The 20,203-nt window shown below is 60.1% G+C and overlaps 1 non-coding gene across 1 annotated transcript; it reads right to left on the bottom strand.

Annotated features, from left to right (window-relative positions):
• Positions 1-20,013: 20,013 nt before the first annotated feature.
• Positions 20,014-20,086, bottom strand: TRNAR-UCG (transfer RNA arginine (anticodon UCG)). Its single transcript has one exon. It is a non-coding gene; the product is annotated as a tRNA-Arg (tRNA).
• Between the last annotated feature and the right edge of the window lie 117 nt (positions 20,087-20,203).

The raw sequence follows: 20,203 nt of genomic DNA, 5'->3' as shown, positions 1-20,203 counted from the left end.
GAAAATGAGATGAAGGGGCAGGGAGGGCATGGTATTTTTGCACACAGCCCCAAGGGAGACCTGAGGGGGCTCGGGAGCTAAAAAGAGGAGCTTTTCCAGGAGATACCCCACTCTCTGGTTGAGAGAGAGAGAGAGAGACAGAGGGAGGGAGAGAGAAACTCACCCCAAGTGATAATGAGCTGCAAGCCCAACTCCCCCCACCTCGAAGCTGAGAGGTGCTTTTTCTTTAAGTGACGTTAATGTGATGTTAATGTGGTGTTTTTTTTTTTTTTCAATGAAACCTCTATAAGAGACAACCTCCATTTAAAAAACTACATCCATTGATTGGGCCTGAGGCAAAAGAAAGAAAAAAAAAACAAAATGAATTTTATTAAAAATGGGCTTTTTCAGAATAGAGCCAGGGCGGCGGCCCCGACCCCAGGCTGCCTGGGAGGCCAGGGGAGCTGCAGGTTGCGGTGGGGTGGGTGGGGACGACAGACAGGGAGGCACCCAGACATAGGGGCAGCGAAGGGACTGGGCCTGAAGCCGTGCTGTCCAGAGGGAACAGGAGACTGGCCTATGGTGCTGACCCCCTTCCCAATGGGCAGTCCTTCTCCACCCTAAAAAGACAGGGAAGGCTGGAGAAACGCCGCCCGAGTACCCCTGCAAGACACAAAGAGCCGGGGTCGGACCAGAAACACAGGAGGGCAGCTCTACTCCCAGCAAACCCCCAATTCATGGGGGTAACAGAATCTAGGTTGCCAGTTCGTGGGGGTCGGGGGGGAGCTGGTGAGGCCGGCCAGTGCGGGGCTGTGCAGATGGCGGCGGAAAGGAGGTCCTAATTAGCACAAAGTCGGCACCTTCCATTAATAGCTCTCCTTCAGCTCCCGGATGCCGCGAGGGGAGGCGAGCGGGGATGTGTGAGGCTCACCTGTCCCCCACTCATTACTACAGCTCGGGTGAGAATAGGGCCGTCCTGGCACAGGACCAGCCCAAAGCAGCCCCTGCCCCCAGTTAATTAGGGGCCTGACTTTCCATCCCAGGGAAAGTGTTCACACAAGGAACACGTGTGACCATCAGCACGAACTCTCCTGGATGCTCGCTCGGCCACGCCTCCGAGGACAGGGCTCCCTTCACGACACAAAACAAAAAAACATCCTGGCACACGTCCCACGGGTGCGAAACTCTGGCTAGGTCGGCCTCGTCGCCTACGGTGAGCGAGATCAGGAGGAGCTGGGCAGACTGACAGGGGCAGGAGGGGAGTTCTGGAGGGGGGAAAGTACTGTCTTGGGTGTTGCTTCCCACTGGGTAAATGCATTGGTCACAACCCACAGAGCTGGGCACCTATCATGTGTTTCTGTACGTAAATCAGACGTCCAACTCTACCCATGGTGCGGGTGTGCGTGGCTGTCTGTCACACACGTTCGAGCAGAGGTCTCGGCCCCCGGCGGATTTCCCCACAGCCTGTGAGCTCCCTGGGGTGAAGGTTCGCACCCTCCTCAAGGGTCACAGCGGAGAAAGGGGCCAGAGCAGATGGGGAAGTGGCGCCTGGACACACCCGCGGCCTCGGCCTGCCCTGGCGGCCAGGAGGAATGTCTGAATTGAATCAATTAGCCTCAGAAAACTTCAGAAAAGAAGGCAGGCCCTTCATAAAAACAAAGCCCACTTCTTAATCCCCAAAGGCAATCCTCTCCCCCATTCCCATGGCCGCTCCCCAGTAAACAAAGAAACCCCTCCTCGCACATCCACACCTCGATATTCAGTACGAGCTGACATTAGAGACTGCATTCCAGCCCCCCGCGTGCCCGAATGACTGGGGACCCAAGGGCAGTGACTGAGGGGTTGTCCTCTCTCTCTCCCTCCCTCCCTCTCCCTCTCTGGCACCTCTTCTGTTCTTCCCACGGCAGCCTGTTCTCTCCCCTCCCTTCTCACTCCCTTTTCCCCCCTTCAAATTAGCGCATAAGCAAACCTAAGACAACTAAATCAAGGCAAAGACATTCCTAACTCGACTTTGTTCATTTATTTTGACAAGTGCAGTTTAATTTTAATTATTGATGATAATACTTCCTAGTAGCCGAGTAAATGTGCGGGGGTGTATTTGGTGATATTAATGAAGTCTGCCTAATAGGAGCCTGCACTCCGGCACCCCGCCTGCAGAGCTGCCTGCCAGAGGAGTGGGGTGAGACCCCTGGTCTGTTTTGCAATTTTTTTTTTTTTTTTTTGGTGGGGATGGGGTGGGGGCGGGGCAGAGAACTTAATGGGTTTGAGGATTATCGAAGGGAAAATGAACCCGATTCTAGAGAAGAGGCAAATGTACAAGCCCATAATGGTGTGCTGATGCGGACTGTGTGTGTTTGGACCCCGAGAGCGTACACTCTGTGATAAGGAGGCCCAGGCACGCGCACATGCCCCATGCATATTTACACATGGAATCTCAACGCGCACATCAGCACAGGCCCCAAGAAATTAGGCTCTGGGCAATTAAAACTTGAAACAAAATTGGAAAATGTGATTCACAGAGTTCTACCTCTCTTCAAAGTACCTTTCTCCTACTTATCATATGCCTCAAGTGGGCAACCACGGTGAAAATCTGGAAGATAAGGAAAAGGGGAGTAGTTGCTTTAGCTGGTGATCACTTCGGAGGCTCCTGTCCACACACAATGAGCCGAACACAGATCTCGGGCGATACAGTGTCGCTGGGGGTGGGGCAGCCTTTTTATGGCTCCCCCCAACCCTGGGTCCATCCTTGATACAGACTGGCAGTCACGAAGGTGGATGACTCGGCATGCAGATCACAGATAAAGGAGAACAGGTATATTACGTATACAAGTGTGTGACGTTTGGTGCAAACACATAGGCATCTGTACACCTGAAGATATTTGCTCCAAAGCCTTTCCATTAATATTGTCTACAATAATGGCAGCTTTCAGTTGTCATGCAATTAGTGCTTAATATTTGAATGTAAAGAAACCGAGGGTGCTTTATTGTTATTATTTTTAAAAGTACCACACAGCTCCGTGTCTCCGCTCTCCCTCGTTTGCCCATACCCAGGGTGGTTTACGACACTACGAGAGACAGAAGTGGGCCATCTCCAGACCAACTGCACTTCCCGCCTCGGGACAGAGCCCAGGGCTTTCCCAGAGGCTAAACGCCCAGGTCTGGTCCTGCTCCCTGGCCAGAATGGACGCAGCAGCAGCTGCTGGTTTGTCTTACTAGATGAGTTTAGCAGGGAAAACAGAGACCCCTTCACAACTGTGCCAGGGGCTCAGAGGAGGGGGCTCGTTTCTGGGCACAGCCACATGTGTGAGAGGGTGGGAAGAACCTGCCTGTACCCCCGGAAGTCTCTTGTAACAGCTCCCCACCCTCCCAGCAGAGGAATGCCTTGGCCAGTAGTGCAGGGTCCTCAGCTAGCAGCACCTGGCTCCCAGCTCTCTCGCCTGGTGCCCATTTCCTTGAACCCTTCCCCTTAAAGCCGTGGCCTGGCTCCGGCGTGGGAAAGGCAGTTCGGAGCTTTTCACAAACCCAGTATCCCCTTGAACCAAAACCAATTAGCCCGGCCCAAGGCCCGGTCATTGAGGCCCTGGCCCTCTTTTCAAACCCCTGCGGCTCAATTACGGCAAGGGGCCGGCCAGTGAATGCCCGGACCACTTAAAGTGGTGCTTCAGCCGGACAGGCCTGGAAGGAAGGAGCCAGCACTTTGGGAGCTGCAGGCGCCGGTTCTCAGAGCCACTGACCAAGGTTTTGTTCCAGCCACAGCCCCCAGCCCGGCCCTGCTCTTTCAAACCCTCCCCACCTCTCCCATTCCCCGCTGCCGCCGCCGGAGGAGGGATGAAAGGCGGACTCTAGGAAGCCAGGAGACACCCGGACTTGGCTTCCCCAGGAAGAGGGGAGGGGCCCCAGTTCCACCCCCCACCCAAGCCTTGCCCTGCCTGAGGAGGGAGAAGGAGCGCCCACTGGGCATTCCACGCTCTCCACACGGAGCCTGCACTCCGGCCCATCTCAGGGCCGAGAAAACAGACTCCGAGAGGGAAAGTCACTTGCTGGAAATCACAGCACTTACACACAGCCAGGCACTTTGGGGAACCCCCCTGAGAGCTCCTGGAGAGGGACATAGGAGAGGGCGAGAGAGAGACAAAGATGGACCTCTGCCCCCAGACGAGAAAGATGGAGGGACAAGATCAGGCCCTGACCACACCATGCCGTCTCCCCTGCCTGACCCGAGCCGAACCGACCCCAGGGAGAATGGGTTCGAGGTGCCACATGTTCCTCCAACACCCACCCGTCCCCACCTCCTCTTCACACCCACGTCCAGTTGAAGTGGAGACTCGCCCTCTGTGACTGGCAGCGCTGCCAGGGCGCCGGCCGTCGCCATGGTGACGCGCATCCCACCCCAGGCCAGCGCTGATTGGTCACTCTACCTAGGCTGACGGTGAGGGGCAAAAGTCAGGGTGAGATGGGGATAGAGACACCCTGACACATAAGGGTACGAGAGGTGCCAAGGGGGGATCGAGGGCTGTTAAAATGGCGCCGCGGCCTCCAAGGGGCCCGCGCTGTGGGTGCGCATACCCGGGATGGAGAAATCCGGGTGCTTTTCTGGCCCGCGCTCGGTCGCCTGGGCCTTGGAGAGCGCCTACATCCCTCTGGGGCTGCCCCGGGGCTGAGGGCTGACCCCTCCCTGCCTGTCTTGGAAGCCCCCACGGCAAGTTTGGGCCGAGCGAGTGCCTCGGATTAGGAGCCCGCAGCCCCGAGGGCGCGGAGCGGGTGCGTTTGGGGCGTGAGCGCGGGGCGGGGCGGCGGCCGCGCCTCTAATCCCGGCGCTGCGTGTGGGAGCGGCAGGATCAGGGAATTAGCGCTGTAACTTCGGATTAGTAACGCTCGCTAAATGAGCGCCTAATTCCAACCCTTCATGCTTTTCAGAGTCGCCCTGGGCCCTGGGAGGCCTCCAGGCCTCGCTCCCTGAGCGCTCTGGTCCCATTTCGCCGAGGTCGGAGCGCGGGATCGGACAGCTCCCTGAGTAGCCTGGACCAGGCCTCTGGCCCAGCCGCAGCCCGATTTTCAGCGGGCGCCCATGACGCCAGCTTTTCACTCGCTGGGGCAGAGACTGACATGGTTCAACAGTCTTTCGGGGCTGGGAGTTCCCAGACCAGTGAGGAGAAAGCCCTGTATGCCCCCTCATCGCGGGGGCTGCAGTGGCCCGTGCCCCGCCGGTGGCTTTCTAGGCGACCTTTGGCGAGTCACTGGGCCTTACTGAGTTCGCTATTTCTAGAGGTCAAGTGAAAGGGGTGAAGAACATCTTTGAGATCCCAATTAATTCTGGCTTCCAAGCTGCAGCTTCAATTGCGTTGTCAGGCTCCCCCAAACCTTTTCGGACCAGGGCCTGGCGAGTAGTGCAAACTTTCCACGAAAGTGAAGATGAACAGGGGCAGCGAGTGGCTAGAGGAGGTTGGGAGGAGATCTCCCTGGGGAACAGGAAGAAGGGCTGAGAAGACCCACGGCCCAGCCGGCTTCTCCGACCCGGAAGCGAGAAGAGGTTGATGGGGCATCAATTTTGAGCCTCAATGTCCAGAGAGGATTTGAACATGGCTCTGTTTGGGGTGGTCATTCATATCCCCAGGCCCAAATCGGGCGGGCTGGCCTCTCTCCAGGTCCCTTTCTGCTTGTGTGGGGTGAGGTCCAGATTAGAAGTCCAGCCCTCCCTGCCCTCCAGAGCCCTGCGGCCACCCTCCTTTCCAAGATGTGGGAGGTTTGCATCGACCGATTTTCGTAGAAAGCGGAAAGAAAACTGCATTCTCCCAGGCTCACACTCTTCCATCCCAGACCCAGATTTAAGGACTCCCCAGATGGTCTGAGTCCCTGGTGTTTAAAAAATAAAAATAAAAAACACCCATTTGAACTGTGTAGACACAGCCGCGAGGCTTCAAAGCCACCGAGCTCCGAGTAGGACTAGTTCTTGCAAAACAGCAAAGGGCTGGGGGTGGTGGGAAGGGAGGATGGAAGCCCTGGGCCCGGGGCCAGCTGGCTAGGAAGGGGGACAGCAGCACAAGGTGAGGGGGCGGGAAGAGCTGCTCCGGTTTCCTCCGAAATGAGGTCACGGTCTGTGCAAAGGCTCCCAGGTGCGCTGGGGAGGGAGAGGCAGCCCCGGGGACGCCGCCCACGGCCTGCCCGGTGGGTCCTGGATGACGCTAGTCACTCTCCGCCAGCCTCTTGCCAGGAAAATGGGAGACTGACCTTGAAAATAGCAAGGGGGTGCCACACAGGACCCCTGAAAACCTACTTCTACCTGGAGACTATCTCTGGGGAGGGCAACTGGGGACAGAGCAGAGGGCAGCTGACTTTCCCTGCCTGGTCTTTTGTTTTCTTCTCATTTAAATTTTATTTTCAATAGCTAACACACTCACAAGGTTCCAAACCCAAAGGATGATACAGGGAAACGTGTCCCTCCACCACCCACCTTAGCCGGGCACTTCCTCGCCCCAGGGACAACAGATACCCATTCTCTGCTGTTTGAGTGTGTGCCTTTTACACATATAACCTATTTTCAAAAATGAGTGTGTTAAGCAAAGGCCAAAAGGAAAGAAAAAAAAAAGAGGGAATGAAAATGGAAAAAGCTTCTGTCATCACAAAGCCCTGGGCAGGTCCTGGGGAGGGACGGGCAAGGACGGGCTGCACCGTTAACCCAGGCACTCTGCACTTCAGCGTGGTGCTGCAGGAGTTGCTCCTCCAGGCCTCCCGGTCTGTTTCCTCACTGTATACAGGGAAAGGGGGTAGGGGATGGTGTCTGGGTCGGGGGTCAGGTCCCTTCCAGCTTGCATGTCCTAGCACTCACACACGCACATACCTAGAAAGCCCCCCGAACCGCCAAGGCTCTGCATCCACACTGGATCCTTTCTTTTCTGCCGTGAGGCAGGGTCTGGCGCTGGGTCTGCAGCCACTCCTGCTCCTGCCCAGGAGGCTAGGCCATTCTCCGAGCTTAAAGGAGCGCCGCTTCAGACCCGCTGGGATGTGAGGGAGGAGAGTGACCTGCAGGCAGACAAGGACCTCGGAGGGGCCCCCAGCGCTGTGTCCCGTAGGGGGCACAGATCTCCAAGCAGTGAGCAAGGGTGCGCCCCACTTCCCAAGCCCAGATAAGAGGGGCTGGGAGCCTGAGAGGCCGGGTATGCTGCATTGGGTTGCCATGGAAACGGAATGCAGATTTCCCCCAATTGCTTTTTTATTTGCTAGATATTGTAATACATCTTATGTTGTGGCTTGGGGTGGGGTGGGGGAGTAGGGGGAGGGGCTGCAGGGAGCTTGCCAGCACCTTAAGCGCTCCGGGAAGTTGGGGAGGCACCGGCGGGAGTGACCGGCCAGGTCTGGTGCAGAGGTGGCCGCTGGGTTGAGCTTAGTCCCTCCTCCCGCCCACCCGCCTGCGCTCGGTTTGTATGCAGGGCAGGCCCGGCCCGTCGGGGAGGGAGTCCCCCGGCCCGGCCCCTAGCCATTGAGCTCACTCCTCGCCAGTTCTGCTCCGCTTCACGCTGCACACAGACCCCCCAACTGCACACAAAGGCAGCTGCCAAAGCCCGTGAAAAGTGATCAAATTATCAAGAACTTGACCTCACGGAGGGGCGAAGCTCAGGCAACCCCCAAGCCGTATGCTAATGGCGCTCAGGGCCGACTCGTCGAATAATTCGATAAAGGCCGCATTGTTAGCAGCGGGGCAGCCCCCAGTCCACCCCTTCTCTACCCCCACCCCCACCCCCTACCGGCCGCTGTCTCTCTCCCATCGCATTTGCATCCCAAAATCCCCGTCCGAGACTCCGGGAGAGGATTGTTCTAGCCTGATTTATGGGGTGAAGGCGAACGCTGGCGCCTTCCCCGCCAGCGACCCCTCTGCAACCCCACCCCCCTCCGTTTCCCCGGCCCGCTCCACTTTGGGGTTCCCGCTCCGGCGCTGGGGGAAGTGCTGTGAGCGGGGAAGGAGGAGGAGTAGGGAACAGCTGGCAAGTTCCTCCCGGGGACGGAAAGTGTCCCGGAGAGAGAGCCGAGGTTAGGTACCTGGTCCGGGCGCGGCCGATCCGCCGGGCTGGAGTCCGCTGGGCCGGCACTGGGCTCCTTTGAGCTCCTGTGGCTCGTGCGGGCCGGGGCGGCCGGCGGGGCGGGCGCTCGCACGCAGAAGTTGTGAGAGTCATTTCTACTTTCGGTTATCTAGCTTTATGACGGCTCTGTGGCACTCATACAGCTAGATAACCAAAGAGAGAAACGGGCCTCCCTTTGCCACCGCCGCTGCCGCGCCGTGGGCCCCACGTGCCGCCGCCCGCCGGGCGCGGGGTCGGGAGCGGGCGCCGCTCCCGGAGCCCCGGGGGCACGCGGAGAGGCAGAGGGGACCGACAGACACACAGACACACGGACTCCCACCAAGAAGGCCGGCAGCCCCCGCCCAGTTCCCTCCCTCCCTCCATCGCTCTCCCTGCGCGTTCCTCCCGGCTCCCCGTTCTGTGCGTCTGGGCACCGGCGCCAGCTGCCCGCTCCGACGGCGTCCCGGGGCGCGCAGAGGGCGCCCGCGCGATGCGCTCCGGCAGCCTCGGGCGCCCCGGCCGCCCCCAGCGCACTGGCCCGCCAGCTCTCCTCTCGCAGGCTAATCGCCCCGCGGGGAAGTGACGTCAGTCAAGAGATCGGCCAATCACAGGCTCCCATTCAAATCCCAGCCCCCTTCCCGCGCTCCGCACCACCCAGCCTTACAATGGCCTCGGCGTTCACGGCTTCCCTGCCGGAGGGCAGGGCAGTGCCCTCTTTGCCCTCGAAAGCATTAGGGCTGCGCACCTGGGTGCGCCCCGTCTGGCCTCTCCTCCAAACTCCTCTGCCGTCCACTGAGCCCCAGGAAGCCCGGCAGCCACCGCGGACCATCGGAGTTAGGGAGCTCCAGTGACGATGTTTGGGGACGCGCCTGGTGGGGCGTGGTGAACGTCTCTCCAGGGCGACCGTGTGCGCACTTGGGAAGCCAGAGAACCGAGAATAGGAGCCGTTTCACCTTTAACTTCCCATTTCCTTTCCCCAGGCCCAGCACCTTGCAGTAGACTCAGCCCACGCACGGGACTTAGAGAGGAGGGAGGACTAAAGTGCCCCGGTGCGCACGGGTCGGTGCCCCACCCATAGTCCACGGCCCGCAGAGGTTCTCCAGCCCTGCTACACTGGGGCCTGGCGCTCAGGGCCGGACCGCTGGGTCCCCCCTCTCTCTGAGAGCTTCTCGGAGCTTACAGCCGAGTGTGCCTGGCCTCTTGGAGATATCCTGGGCCCAAACGAGGCTACTGGTTAAATTCACGTTCCACCGAAAAACGGAAGCACAAAGCCAGCCTTGGCCCTCCTTCTAGAGCTCTCAGCACACCCCCCCCCCGCCCCTCTCGCTGCAAGTGGCTCACCAGGGGTAAGGGGCTGACATAACGGGTCCCCCCAGAATCACCCACGGAGCCTGACAGCAGCCCTGGAGGCCTCCTAGCAGCCTTCCAGAGGTGAGGGGCCCACACGCACCCCTTCTTGATCACCCCAGGCATCACCCCCTTCCTCCTTGATGCTGTGGTTGCCCTCCAGCCTTGGGTGCTGGGACTCACCTTCCCCCACACCAGCCATACTGGGGAGGCAAAGGATTACCCAGGAAAAATGCAGTGTCTCTGCTCCCAGAGCAAAGAGCTAGGGAGAGAGATTGGGCAGTGAACAGGCAGGTGGGTTCCCTGGTGTTCAGCGGTCAAGACATAGTTTTTCTGTGCCCGGACTTCCGCCGCTGCGGGGGCACCAGGAGGCTGGGTGGAGGTGCCCAGGAGGGTCCATTGCGGTAGGGCCTGGGGCGTTGCAAGGCTCTGGGCCAGGCAACCCCCCGCAGGGTGGGTTCCAAAGACGAGGGAGAAAGAGGACGGTTTCGCACTGATTTCATGATTTTTCTAAATATCCCTTTCTCCTCTGAAAAATGACACATTTCCATTTTGCCGAGTTCCCGATTCTGTCCAGGGCCTGCTGCCCCAGCGCTTGTCTCCGCTCTGCTCTCTTCCCATGCTGACCCCCAATCCAAAGCGACCTGCATCCTCCTTCCGTCCCAGCCAGCTCGTGCCAGCGCAGGCCTGGCATTTACATCTCTCCCTCCAAATCCCACTTTACACACTCACATCCCTCCTTCCAGAAGGTGAACAGAGCCAGACACAGCGGCAACTAGAGAGACTGGGAGAGGCCGGCAGCAGCCCTGGGGAAGGAACCACCCGAATTTGGGCTCGAGACAGTTAATTCCACAGGATTACCATAATTGGGAGGCGCCCCTTGCTTCCCCTCCTCCTGCAGCTCCTGGAACCGGCACCGTCTCCCCTTCTTGGTGTGTGTGTGGGTGGCCTCCAGAGCCCCAGTCCTTCAGGGCCACCCTGGGTGGGGAGGGTGGGGCTGCGGAGGTGGGAAGGGGCGGAGAAGCAGGGTTCACCTGTGGGAGAGGGAGGGGAGACTGGGATCGGGGGAGGGAGAGCAGGAAGGAGCCCCTCGGAGTCTGATCGGAGCACGATGCCGCACAAAATGGCTGGCTCTCGCTAACGTGGAGGCCTGACTGGCAAGCTGAGGGCGGGTGGGGGCTCCGGGAGGAAGAATTAAAAGCCTGATTTGGATTCAATTCTGATGCGGGAGGCCACGGTCATCAGGGCTGCATTTCTGCCTCCCTTTTTGGGAAACTGAGTCCCTTGGAGGGGAGCAGGTGAGGCTGGCCCCGGAGGCTCCCAGGCCCTGCTTGTGTGGGACTGTGCTGGAATCAGTGACCTCTCCATGTCCATCATAGCACGGCTCCCAGGAAGGAGGCCACCGTGAGACCCGCTCTGGAGGGTGTAGGCCGCGGGGAGGAGGCTGCTCTGCTGGGTCAGGACTGGCTGCAGACTCCGGGGGCTGGTGGCTGGCCTTCACAAACACCTCAGACAGGAGTGGTCCAGGTGATGCCAGCCAGAGGGGCATTGTGTGGGCCGGGCACGGCCAGCTGAGGGTGGCAGGCTGCTGGGCAGGCCGGTTCCAGCCCTGGTCCCATCACCCTCTCACATGCACAGTGGATGGGGTCTGGGTTCTAAGCAATCTGTCCCACACTAAGCCCATAGCCTTGGCCGACAGGCCCTGAGTCCCCGGAGGGTGGGTGCTGGGTCTGGCTGAGGGTTGGGTGCAGAGACCAAAGCGCCAAATGTGGTGGCCAAGCCCTGGCCATGGTGCTGAGAGCTACCCACCCGGCCTCTCTCTCCACCACTGCTCCGCTCCCTTTGCCCAGGCTTCCTTGGTTCCCTCCCCACAGTCCAAAACCTGAGCTGCAGGGGAACCAGAAGCTGCCAGGGCAAAGGCACAGGAGCCAAGAGAGGCCCCTTGGCAGGTGTCTCCTCAAGAGAAGGCTTCCCTCCCAGGTACCTCCGCTAAAGGCCCGAGACTCCGTTTGCCAAATTCAAACCTCGACCGAGCGACAGCCAGCTCCTGAGCCCCTGCACCTGCACCCACAGAAACGCCTGCTCCATTGTAGCCACATGTGCACCCCGTGCCCCTTCAGAGTCACACAACCTGCAACACCCCTGTTCCACACACGCACTTGGCCAAACACCCATCGAGCAGCTGGCCTAAGGCAGGTGGCACATACCTTGCCCGTGCACACAGGTAGACGAGCTCTCTTGTACCCGTTGGCAACCTCAGCTGCCGGGGGCTCCGTGCTGGCTCTGGCCCAAGTGCCTACTTCCTGCTGCTGGCCGCACAACTCAGTGCCGGTCCGGGACAACCCTCTGGAGTGTGCCCTTCCCCCCATTTCAGGACACAGCGACTTAAGGGGTTAAGTGGAAGGAGAGTGGGCAGTTCTGACTTGTGACAAGGGCCCTCTATTCGGGCATCCGGGATCCCAAGGCCACAGAGTCCGAGACCTGTGGAGCACCCTGAGCTCTCCCCAGACCTAGCGTTCAGCCCGGGACTCCAGTGCTTTTCCTGAGCACGTCTGGGCCTCCGTGAGGAGACAGCTCTCCAGCCACAGCCTAGGCAAAGTCCAGGGGGCCCTTTCCCCACTGCTGCCTCCCTCCCTTGCTCCGTCCTCAGACCCGAGCTTTGATGAAGCTGATCTCCCTATTGTCTGGGGTCTAAAAGTCCTGCTCTGGACCAGCTCAGAGGGACCCAGCTTCCTACACTCAGGGCCCCCACGACCCCACACCCATCGGCATGAACTGGTGGCCAGCTGGGCCGCAGTGCCCTCCCTCTGCGGCGTCCACGTCTGGCCTCCTTTCCTCCAGCTGAGGCTTAGACATTCAGTCGGTGAGCTCTGGGGAGGCCCAGGCTGGGCGTGAGCCCAGAAACACCCATCCTGAAAAGGTCTGAACAGAGCACCCGCCCCCCCCCCCCCCGCCGTCTCCAGCAGCTGGTGTGGCTACTGGGGGCTCCTCCCGTGGAACCTGGAATGACACTCACCCCCAGTGTCCACCTAGCCTACCCTCTGGCCTTCGACTGGAAGCCAGACCCTCAAACTGCACCCTCTCCTGCCCAGTAGCTGAAGAGTCCACTCCAGGACATGGGGAGGAGCTCCAGAGGGGCTCCTGTCAGACCCCGCACCTTCTGGATGCACTCACTCCTCCCCTGCTCCGAACCCCCCCGAGCCACTCCCAGCTTCTGCCACCGCCCTGCCCTGTTCCAGCCAGGCCACCGGAACCTCGCCCCCCACCCCCAGCCTTCTCCCCGAGCAGCCCCTCACCACAGCCTCCCCCTCCACCCTCGCCCTCTTTCTCCCCAGCGTCTGGAGCTGGGCATGGAGGAGGTTGCAGAGACGCCCTCACCCAGACCCACGGGCCTGTTCTGGGGCAGGGCGGGCAGAGCAGAACAGAAAAGAACAGAAAGGATTTCCCTGCAACTTCCCATTACACAGGGGGAAGAGCGTGCTATAAATCTTGTCTAGAGTGGGTGTCGTGTGTTGCATTATTTCTCAAACTACTTTTGCAGGAAGCCACTTTCTGCCTTATTTTTGTGGCGGAGAAGGGGATGAGAAGAAAGAGGGGAGTTAGCGGCAGAGGTGAGGTGTGTGTGTGGGGGGACGGTCCGGAAACTCCCCAGAACCTCACTTGGGAAACAGTCCCTCCTTTCAGAGAAACCTGCCTGCAGCGCCACAACTTCCACCTGGCTTCGCGCCCCTTCCCTTTCTGCACACCCTGCGTCCTCACCCCTGGACGCTGCCCACTGCCCCACGACCCTTGACCTTGGCCTGGACGGTTTGTTGGAGATGAGGGGTCAGGCCCCAGAGGCTGAGCCCCGCCTTCCGCCTTGCTCGGTAGGAACGCACCCCTCACCCTGCCCGGCAGCCCGAGCACCCACCCCGTGCAACCCAAAGGAGCCGAGCAGGGACGCCCCAGCCCCCCACCCCCAGTCCAGACCAGCTCCCCAGCGCTGCTCCAGCCGAAGCTACACCGCGCGCGCCCGAGCCGGGCTCCCGAGTCTCACGGAGACGCGGCAGGCAGCGGCACTTACGGACCGGGAAGGGGGCCGGGGGCCCGCGTGGCGGCGGCGGGGGGGGGGGGGGGCGGCGGCGGGGACAGCTTCTCCGCGGCCCCTGATCTGGAGCGTGCCCGGGCTCGGGCCCGGCTGTGGCCGCTCTCCGGGCTCCGCAGCGCCAGCGGACGCCCAGAAACGAGCCTCTGGAGGCAGGCACAGCGGCGGCGGCGGCGCGGGGGCTCCTGGCAGCGCGCGGCTTCTCCGAGCTCTGAGCGGCTCCCAGCGCCGCCCTCGCGGGCGGGCTCGGCCTGCAGTGACGTCAGCGCGGCTCCCCCCGCTTCCCCTCCCCGCGACGGGCGCGCAATGGAGGGGGCGGGGGCGCGCGGTGGGGGAGCCCGGCCTCGCGCCCGGGCGCTTCCTCCCCTCTCCTCGCTCGCCTCCCAGCCTTTCCCCGGGAGTCGCCGCGCCTTCGAGCCCTTCCTTCCCACTCGCGCCGCCACGCTCCTGCGGAGCCGCCAGCACCGACCTGGGAGGTGGTGGCGGGCAGCGGGTTGGAAGCCTCGCCGGCAGCTCCAAGCTCAGGGATCCGGACTGCTTTGCGGAGAAGGGAGAGAGGATGGGATGGGGTGGGAGGCGCGGCGTCTGCTCTCCGGGCTGAGAGGGGGCGTTTTACCTTTCCCTAAGTGTGGGTTAGGTTGAGGGTATTCACGCTGGATTGGCGGATACCGGGCCCCCACGTGAGCTCCGAAAGGATATTTTAGCTCGGGGGAAACGTGTCCCGTTCGGAACCAGGGTTGCTCTCCAGGCTGGATCCTGCTTCTCTAAGGCCCAGTGCCGCCCCCATCCCCTCCCGCCCTGGGCTGTGCTCCCGCAAACTCCACTCGCTGGGCTGACGGCGTCCCGGAGCCGCTGTCCAAATGCTGAACTCGGCCTCCTTCGAGACCGGCTCCGGACACCTGCTCCCCGTCGCGCCCCGTCGCTCCGCGTGGCCTGCAGGGGCCGACAGGAGGTTCTGGGAGACAGCGCTCGAAGCCCTGGGAAACTTTAGCGCTTCAGGAGGGTGTCGGAAAGCTCCGGGGGAGGAGGCGAGCGGTCGAGCGGAGGCGGGGAGCAGAGACGGCCTGGCAGAACCACGCGCCCTGTCGGTCGCCTTCCGCGTGCGTCCCCACCGCCCGCCCGGGGTCCCCTCCACCTGTGTGTGTTTCTCCCTCCGCCACAGCAGGGGACGTTCCTCCGGCTGAACTTGTCAGCGGGTCTCAACATCCATCACGAGCCAGACAGACCGCCCAAGTTCACGAGCAACGCTGTTAACCCCTTGCAAACCGAGCGCCTCCCACGGGGGACCTGCCTGGCGGGCGCGCGCTCTCCGATTCCGGAGGCGTCGCTTCTCAGAAGCAGTGGCCGCTGCTGCGCCCTTCTTCCTCCCTACTTCTCTCTTCCCTAAGCAACTCGAGGAAAAAGGCCAGAAGAAGGAAAGAGGATTTGCTTCCTCACCCTCATGCATTTTCCTGGCCATTTTTTTCCGACCGTTTTTATTTACACTTTTGTCTTTATAACCTCTCCAGTTTCTTTTCTTTTCTTTTTTTTCTAAATTAGCCTGACCCCAGTGTGACTGACTGCTTTTCTAACTACCTTCCCCCTTCCTCATTTTGTGATGGCGCTCACTGTGTGTGGGGAAATTACAAGGTTCAGAAAAAATAAGAGAGAAAAATATTAATTGGCCCTAATTTCTACATCTCAAGGCCTACCTTTGAATGGAAAAGAAGAGCGTATTCTCATTAGAAGGGTCCAGATTGCTGGTTGTGTGGGGGAGGAGTGGGCAGAGAGAGTGTGTGTGTGGGGGGGGGGCGATACCCAGCCTATCTGAACTGGTTGGGGAAAGAAAAACAGAAAACCAGCTCTGAGAAAGGGATGGGAGAGGGAGGCCAGTCCGCAGAGAGCCTGCTACAGGAGCGAGGAGAGGCCAGTGAGGGGGAGGGCTGCACACGGGCCCAGAGAGAGAGACAGACAGGCAGACAGACAGAGAGTGCAGGACCCAGGCCCTCCCTCCCCTCTCTCCACCCACGGGCCCCATTCCAGTCTCCAAAGCAGCCCAGGAGGAGCTCCCTGGCAGCCCGTTCCTGAGCCTGGCCCAGCGTGGAAGTCTTGGGGTGGCCGGGTAGGTGGGGGTCCCTGTACAAGGCAAACATTCTGCCCTGTGGGGGAACCCCAGCCACCTCCTGGGGAAGTTTCTCAGCCTCTCCCGGCGGTCAGGCTGACTTGGGCCACTCTCTCCCCCTCCCCCCACTTCCTATGAAATCCCTGGAGTCTGGTAGCTGGCGGCAACTGGGGCGACCTACCAACTTTTCCCCTGGGCATTTTCTCACCCCTCCACCCCAAAGTGCTTTCTTTTCTTCTCCCTGCGCTCTATTTGAAAGGAAGCACCCAGGCCCAGAACGTGTTCTGCAGTTTAACTACTTCCAAATTCTTTGTTCGGGTCACCCCGGGACTCCATTGTCCACTATTGAGAGCTCGGGCGGGAGGGCGGGCGCGCCTCTGCGGCGCAGGCCTGAATCCATTAGGCCGCCACTCCGGCCCCTGTGGCCCACTGAGGGGCTCGCCAAACCCGGTTGCCGGAGGTCCCTCTTGTCCTCTCTGCTCCCGCAGCCTTTGGAGGCTTCACGGCCGCGCCCTGGTTATCTGGGTCTCATCCTGTCTGGAGGGGACTGGGCGTGGGTGCAGGCCGAGTGTGATTCTCCAGACTGTCCCAGTCTGCATGCCCTCAACCCGGGGTCCGGTGGACACCCCGTTGTTCTCCTCTGGGCTCCCGGCCTTGCTAGGTAGCTTTTGAAGAGGTGGAAGCCAGATTCAGGAATGAGATGGGGGAACAGCCAACATCACACCTCCTCCCCCTTCTCCAGCATCCCAGCAGCCTGCATTTCCCCCTTCCTCTCTTCCTTCAGGCCGAGACCTCCAGCTGCTAGTTGGCTCAAGCCTCTCCTGAGTTAAGAGCGTGAAAGGAAACCTCCCGGTTTTGGGGGTGAGGGATGCACAGGCAGTCCTGAGCGCAAGGGGCCTCCAATTGTCCTCAAAGGTCGGTGTGGTCGACATGGCCCACTGGGGAGAGGACACGAGGCTCCCTGACCCAAGATGTGACTTCCAGGTTCCTAGGCTGCCAGGGCACCCGGGGCCCCACGTCTCCTGTGGGCCTCCTCACACACCACCCCCTCCGCGGGGACTCAGCTCCTCAGTGCTCGCCTCGGGATCGGCTGCAACGCTCCTGCGCCAGTGCCCTACCTCGAGCGCCCCCAAGAGTCCCGCAGGGTCAGTCGGGGGGTGAACACTCTCTGAGCCTGCAAAAGGCCTAAGGGACTGGGTGCGGAGACTTGGCGGAGCCCCTCGCGGCCTGGGTGAAGAGCGAAGGAGGTCAGACCACCGCCCCCTGGTGTCTCAGCTGGAGTTCTCGCTCGCCGCCCTGCCATCCCCCTTCCCGTACGGTTCTAGACCTGAAACCCGGGAGCCAGAAGCCCGCCACCCCCAAGCCCTAGCCAGACTGCGCCGAGGCTCTTGCAGGACACGGGAGCTCCTGAGGGTCTCCCAGGCTCCTAACCCACGTCTTCCTCCTTCTGTCCTTCCTACCGGACCCGGGTCCTGTCTGGGGCCTGACCTCGCCAATCTGGGCGCCGGAGCGCGGTTCCCCGCGCTATCCAACAGCACCCTCTGGCGGGAGTTCCCGGGAGGTGCAGGCGCACGTGGTTTAGGCCGCTGCGGGCGGGGCGGGAAAGACTCCGGCCGCGCGGAGCGTTGGCCTGAGCGTTTGGACAGGTGCAGTATCCCAGCGAGACCTGGGCGCCTGTTCCTCCTCCTGGCTCTTCTCTGCCTCTCACCCTGCGCGCCGAGCACCCGCTCGTGGGCGAGGCCCTCCTAACGGTTGGGAAACCGGCAGGCCCAGACTCCAGGCCAAAACCTCACCTCTTCGCCTGGAGCCTCCGCTCTCCTGGTCTCCTTCGGGAAGGTCCCAGGTAGACTGAGGTGGATGGGGCAGGCTCAGGACCTCCTTCCCCAGGGTTCTTGCAGCCAGGACGCTGGGCCCCTTGTCGCCATGGCATTTCCCTTTCCCCTTTTCCGCACCTTCCCTTTCAGCCCCGGTCCCTCTCATACCTGTGGGACCTCAGAAAGTTAATAAGTTAATTGGGTCTGAGGATCTCCTGGGGGTCCCTTTGGTCAAGCACAAAGGAGGAAGTCTCAGGAAAAGCCTTCATAGACTCGCGGGTTGCTTTCTGACAAATACTGGAAGGGCAGATAGCGTGACCTGGGATCTTGGACCAGTCACTCCGGTGTGGCCCATAGCCAACCGATGATGTGGCTGGCTTTCTGGCTTCTCACATTTGCTTTCTGGCCTGTGCTGTGGTCACTGGGCTTGCAGAAGTGCCTCGTGGCTTTGGAATCATACAAGTTTTGGGTTCTGATCCAGGCCTCGGACTGTGTGGGTTTTGGATATGTGAGTCCACCTCATGCGTGTTATTGGAGTCTGTCTTCTCCTCCATGAGACGGAGTAACGGCCGCACCTGTGTACCCACAGTGCCACTGGGGTCATCGAGGGGATGAGATGAGATGCTGCTCTAAATTGTGTAGCCTGGTTGTAGGGCTTTGGGCAGGATCCCTGTGCCTCCCTTTCCCCACCAGTAGAGGGCATAATTACAGTGCCTCAGTCTTAGGGCCAATGGGAGGATTAATTTAGTTGGCTGTGTAAGCTCAGCACCAAGCATGGCATGTACAGTGCTGGTGGTTATCACGAAGCTCCAGCAAATTCACAGCAGTGGGAGGGGAGATTAAAAAACCCCCCAGCATTTGTTACAATTGAGATACATGCTTTACAACAAAGTTCCTAATGAACTTTGTTGCTACCGTGGAAGGAGATAGGTCCAGGGAAGAGGGGGCAATGTATCTGCTTTCTCCTCCGGCAATTCCAGCAGGGACAGACTTCCCTGGAGGGACTTGAGGGAGCTCCCAGAAAGGGAAGGAGGGGAGGTGGAGCAGCTGGGCGCAGCTTGGCAGTAAGGGCTCATGTCCCCAAGCAGGGACCAGCATCTGCTGTTTTTGTCCTTGCTGAGGAGTCTCATTCCAGGGGCAGGACACCTGCCTGGCCTGAAGTCGCCTTGTGAGAGGGGGGCATGCATCTTGATGGACAGTGCCTGACCCTGGGTTGCCCTTCCAGTGGGCACCAGGCAGGCCCCATTACAGCGTCCCTTGGAAGTGACATTCACATAGGCCAAGGGTTCTTGGCTTCTTCGTGCCATAGACACCTTAGAATAATGTCTTTAAACGCACAAAACACAGAGGGTTACGCAGGAAAGCAAAGATAATGAAATAGTCGAAAGCATAGGTGATACAATATATATCAGTAGAAACAAATACATTGCAAAATCTGCAGCAATTGCGACGTGTTAGGAAACTATCCACGAATGCTCTCAGGCAGTGCTGCCGACGCCACTGTGGCTGGTTGTCTAACCTCATAATTGACGGAAATGCTAAATTTCGGAAGGGGATAAGTGATGAAAATGGGCTTCTCACTCAGGGACTCCCTGACATACACCGGGAGTCCCTCCTCTGGGTACTTTGTGAGGGACGGATTATAAAATGGTGAATTTTCAGTTAATTTTTTAGCCAAAAGAAAAAAAAACAGGAAAACATTGGTGTGTATGTTAAATACGCCCAGAACAGTAGGGCTCTTTCTGTGCCCCTGGGGGCTGCTAGAGGGGCGGGGCGGGGCAGGAGCAGCCCGCGGGGCAGGTGGAGGGGTGTGTGTGTGTCCCTGGCTAAACCCGCTGCCTACTCCTGAAAAATACCGAACTTTGTGCCCCCATCAGATCACTGTGCCCTGGCTGGAAGGTGCGGGAGGCCTGGATTTTGTCCCTAATCAGTTATGTTATCTGTCTGAGCCTCGCGTTTCCTCCTCAACGCAGCTGGGTGTCCAAGCTCCCGTTGTTCACACGGGCCTCATTCTGCGCGGTTTTTACGGCTTGTCCACCGCGGAGCGCGGAGAGCCCCGCTACTGGGGCACCTGGAGCAACAGGAGGTGGGTGCAGAGGCCACGATGAAAAGCATCCTCTGGCTGCTCCCCAGACTGGAGGGAGCAAGACGCGCTTAGGCGGGCGGGAGGAGGTGTTCACAACCAGGGGGCAGATTGGGGTTCAACACAACAAAACGCAGCGTTTTTCCCCCCATTAGAGTTGCCCGGGCTTAGGGGAGGCCGCGCACGGGGCAAAGCTAACAGAGGAGGGACTCCCTTCAGCCGTGACCTCCTGCCATTCCTCGGTATCAATTGAAATTAAATCGGGATTTCCGCAAACGATGCGCTTCCTCTTCACTCCCCTCCCACCGCGTCGGGGCACGCGCGGCTGGTACTCTTCGGGGCTGTGCCCCTCCCCACGCGGGACACGTAGGCGAGCAATTTCACAGGGACGTGCTGAGCTCACCGTGTGGGAACCGTTACCTCCGCAGATCCGGGCGTTCGCCGGCTTTAATATGCGGTGATTGGCACCGTGTTCCGGCACCGTGTTCAGAGCTTTCCGAGTATTTCGTTTCTGGAGTGAAGAAACAGAAAAAGGTATGCATCCACCTGTGCGACCGCGGCAGGACTCGAACCTGCAATCTTCTGATCCGAAGTCAGACGCCTTATCCATTAGGCCACGCGGCCGCGCCGTGGCTGGGGTTCTTTGGATGAGCTAAAAAGTCTTATTGCCGCCCTCCGGGCTTTCCCGGGGACCGATCCACCTGCTTCTTGAGCAGGGGAGATTGGACCCTAGTTCCCGGA

Source organism: Desmodus rotundus, chromosome 10 (genome assembly GCF_022682495.2).
Source record: "Desmodus rotundus isolate HL8 chromosome 10, HLdesRot8A.1, whole genome shotgun sequence".
Classification (NCBI taxonomy): Eukaryota; Metazoa; Chordata; class Mammalia; order Chiroptera; family Phyllostomidae; genus Desmodus; species Desmodus rotundus.
Note: the sequence above shows the minus strand (reverse complement) of the source record. Positions and strands in the feature narration are given on the sequence as shown.